General features: G+C 34.0%; 1 non-coding gene across 1 annotated transcript; it reads left to right on the top strand.

The window, feature by feature from the left end:
* The first annotated feature begins 3,920 nt into the window (after nucleotides 1–3,920).
* LOC126010068 (small nucleolar RNA SNORA51) lies at nucleotides 3,921–4,053 on the top strand. Its single transcript, XR_007496206.1, has one exon. It is a non-coding gene; the product is annotated as a small nucleolar RNA SNORA51 (small nucleolar RNA).
* The last annotated feature ends 406 nt before the right edge of the window (nucleotides 4,054–4,459 follow it).

The following is a 4,459-nucleotide window of genomic DNA, read 5'->3' as shown; positions in this document are numbered from 1 at the left end:
GTTTATCTCTGTAGATGTTACTTCTACTTGAAACATTTGCATATACTCAAGTCCTACAACTTGGTGTTAGTCCAGATCTACCATGACCATATTATGTTAATGTTTTCTATTTTAGCTCCCACTGTTCCTCACTTTATGCATCAAACTGAAAAAATAAGGAGCAGTTGTTTTTATCTTGATATTGTTGAGTAACGTCATTTATCTGGACCTTACTCATCTATGTTCACTACTACAACACAAGCCACCATCTTTTTTATCTAATTCTCACCTATCTCTTGTGAGTCCATAATCTCACTATTCTATATAAGAGAAAAATTACTGTTACCCCATGAAATATTCACAGTTTTAGGTGCAGTGAGTATTTTTACCTACTATAATAATTTGCTAATAGAAGTCATAAAATACAATAGTTTGAAAAGATGACTATTTTCCTAATTTGCAGTCTTTTAGATTAGACTCCTTATTTTTTTTAAATGTAAACCCTGGTTATAGTTTATCTCTTAGAACACATGCTACTACATGCATGTTCCCTCAAGCATTTTCTTACCCTTGAGGTCCCCTAGTACTATCATGTGAGGCCTTAGAGGTTCTGGCACAATTGCACCCTCTGGGATCATCTCTTGACCAGAATAGCATTACAAGAACTAATGTCTGAACAGATTGGTAATCACTGTTAGGGACTAATCAGACCTTTTCAGCACTATTGGGAGCCCCCAACCAAAGCAAATTTGACCCAAAATTCTCATATAGTGTCTATATCACCTAATTTATATAAATATAAGGTCCCTCCACTTACTAGCGGACGTGAAGGAAGAATCTTGCTTCTATATTACCATGAATATCTCAGATATGTTTCCCTATATTTGAATTCCAAACATTAGACATAGACATAATATAAAACAGATAATTTTTATATTACAGCTAGGAAATGAGGGTGTGAGCAAGTCTTAGGAACTAGGAAAAAAAATTAAGTATAAGCAAGAGTAACTAAAAAAGAAATTGACCAGTTAAAAGTGACAGGAAAATTCACTCTTTAGTATTCCTCCTATTAGTTGTCTAGGTCTGTAATAACAAGAAACACTCTGGGTAACATAAACAAAATTATATTTGTTCCCTTTTTTGAAGATTGCCAGGTGCTGATTGGTTGATTTTTTTCTCTGATGTTTTTCTCCTGAATTGTCAAAGGCAGCCATTTCCTACCTCTAGACTCACTTGTCCTCTGCTACACATTTTCCATAAAGTCCCTCTAAAAGTCAAAAAATGAATTTTTCAAGCAATACCACAATACCAGTCAGATTGGTTTAGGATCCACTCTAATAGCTTCATTTGGTAGGATGAGGTGGCCTTGTATTTGGGCCATACTGCGTAGTGTGCTCATAGATCGTTCCTGGTAGCTCTTTGACCATATGGGGTGCCAGTGATAAAGTCCAAGCAGACTATGTGTGTTGATGACCCTGTGGCCCCCACCATAAACACCAATGATTACAATCTCTCTTTTGGACTTTGAATATTTCTAAAAAGTATCTATGGAATCTGTTTACTATGAAATAAAGAGCAACATTTATTTCTTATATTTCTTTCTAAGTCTATAAGGATAAACTACTAAAATAGTACAAATCTTCACTTCACTTTCCACATCGAAGTAGTTATGAATTAGTAGTTATGAATTAGTAGTGATTATATATATATATATATTTAAGATATATATTAGTTTTCACTTGATTTTTATGAAAGAATGGTATATATAACAATTATATAATTTTAATAAATACTATACCTGGTTGCACTTCATGGGCTTCTTCAAGGCTCTTTGCTCACTCAACAATACACCTGGCATTGTTCAGTGTACCAAAGGAAGTGCTGGGGATTAAACTTGGATCACCTACTTGCAAAGCAAGTAATTTAGCTGCTATATTATCTCTCTAGATAACAGATAAGATGAATATCCAGAAAAATATTCTTTTTGTTTTTGTTTTTTGGGTCATACCCGGCAGTACTCAGGGGTTACTCTTGGCTCTCCACTCAGAAATCGCTCCTGACAGGCTGGGGGATTCGAACCAACGTCCTTCTGCATGCAAGGCAAATGCCTTACCTCCATGCTAGCTCTCTGGCCCAGTTCTTAAATTCTCTATTAGAAAACATGGCTTGTTTGTTTTTTGTGTTTTTTTTTTTTTGATTTAGTGAGTTTCTGTATTCATTTTGTTTTGACACAGACTCGGTTCTTTATTTAACCAGACTTGACTTACTCAGTAAGATTTTTATAAAATATAATATTCACTTTAGTGTTATGTTTTGTGACTTTCAAATCCAGTTAAAGCTAAAGATTCCTGCAAATATTTAATAAAATTGAGCTTATAGTAATTATTTTTAAAATCTGTCTCATTCAAATATATCTTCAATCTTGATAAAATAAACAAAAAATAACTTTGTAAAATTAATACAAATTCTGTTCATTCCCTTATTTCACTTCACAGCAAAAAGTGAATTTGACATGTTTCATGTTTCTCTGATCCATTACTATGGGACTTCAAACTCCCTGAGCAACCATAGAAGCTCTGAATTGATGTATATTTCTGGCAAAAATATGTCTATTTCTTATTCGTTTTGACAGGTGTGGTAATGACTCTTATCAGTTATCTACCTCAAAAAAAAATAGAACTAAAGTCACACCTGGTTACTTTAGATAAATAAGACACTTAGTGGCTTTTGTTTGGCCTCATTTGAAAATTTTAGCTTCCCAACTGATTGGTAGGGCTTGAAGGTTAGAATGAGGAAGTAGTAAAATCTTTCAAGGAGACTCCATATGTAACACAGGATCTTATCTCTATTTCTTGCTTTATTGAAGAAACTCCCAGTTTTTTGGGCCTACCTACCCTTTGTAGAAAAATCTAATATTTTAGAGCCAATAGAATTGCCCGAACTACAAATACACATTCTTTGTGTGAACAAATACATACGCATTCATTTTTTAAGAAGTTATTGCATTTCCCTGGACCTTTCAAGCACCCCCTAAGGAGCAGCAATGCCCACTTTGGAGAACATAGGGTAGTGTAATAAGCTACACATGGAAGTGATTTATGACTTGCCAATTTGGACATGAGGCTGCATTAATGAAATTTCTGGTTCAGGGTAATCCTTATTTTGTAGAACTATATAAATGCAAGTAATAGTACTAAAAGAGATATTAATACTCTGTAAATAAGCCAAGAATATTATTGAATTATACCATATGGCACTTACATGTTAGAAAGACATAAACAACATTTTACCAATTCATGGTTATGTGAACAGAAAGTGCGTCTTAATAAGAAAGTCAGTGTTTTAAAATCATTTCTTTAGAACACTTTCAATGATTTTTAAAGTGACTTCTTTGAAACAATGTTAGCCTAAAAATAGATGACTTTTCTCTCGAGTAGTAACAATTACTTTTGGGAACATTCTCCTTTGCAGGCTATTTTAAATTCTGTTTCATCCCTAACATGAGCTTCCTCTTATGATATTTACTTATATTTATTTTGTTTATATATTCATATTGTTTCAAAAGTCTAGAATGATCTATGCTGGGACATTTTGCCAATGATATGGTATCTTCCTAGTTAGATGGGAAAATCCGCTATAAAGGAGTATTTTATGGAGGAACACTATAATCTTATAAACTTGGCAAGCAGGTGAAGTATTTCACATATATCTTAAGAAGATTTGAAATATAAATTCAAAGAGAATATTGCACTTGGAAAAATTTTCTCAATTATAAAAATGCTGGCTAGTGTTTCATCCTAGAGACTATTTAGTTCTCTCTCTTGGAATATAGAGAATTTTAAAGACAATCACCAATCCTATTTGAGCGCTTGAAAAAAGAAATCTACACTAGAGACTAACAATAGCCTCCTCCTGGGCATTTCATTCAAAATACAATGTTAGGCCTTCCAATTCTTACCAGAGGCTGTGTTCTTTACACTGACTGTATAGAAAAAGGAGGTACAGTAAATGCACCCTATATACACCTCAACCCAGGACCTTTGCCTGGTTTGTATTGTGAATTGGGGGACAAAAAATACAATGTGTAGAGGGTAGACATTCTGGTAAAGTGTTTGGTGTATGGCATCTTGTCTTAGATAAAACTGTAAACTAGAGAAACTGAAGACATTTTAAAATATACAGTAAACAAGCGCTGGGGGAAATTGTTCTGAGGATCAGGTGCTTGCCTTTGCTGTAACCAAGCACAATTTGGTTCTGGTATTGCATATTGTCTGTGAGCACTGAAAAAGATTGATTCCTGAGCACAGTGTCAGGAGTAAGCCCCTACTTTAAGGTGTGGCTTAAACTGCCCCCTCCCCAATGCAATAAAATTTAAGCAGGAAGGGAGATTGTATAGTTATAAAGAAGAGCGATGGACTGACATAATATCATAATACTCAGGTTTTCATACAGACCATTTATGAATAAGGAACACAATAAA

This window comes from Suncus etruscus, chromosome 5 (assembly GCF_024139225.1).
Source record: "Suncus etruscus isolate mSunEtr1 chromosome 5, mSunEtr1.pri.cur, whole genome shotgun sequence".
In the NCBI taxonomy this organism is placed as follows: domain Eukaryota; kingdom Metazoa; phylum Chordata; class Mammalia; order Eulipotyphla; family Soricidae; genus Suncus; species Suncus etruscus.
This window is presented reverse-complemented; position numbering and strand designations above follow the sequence as displayed.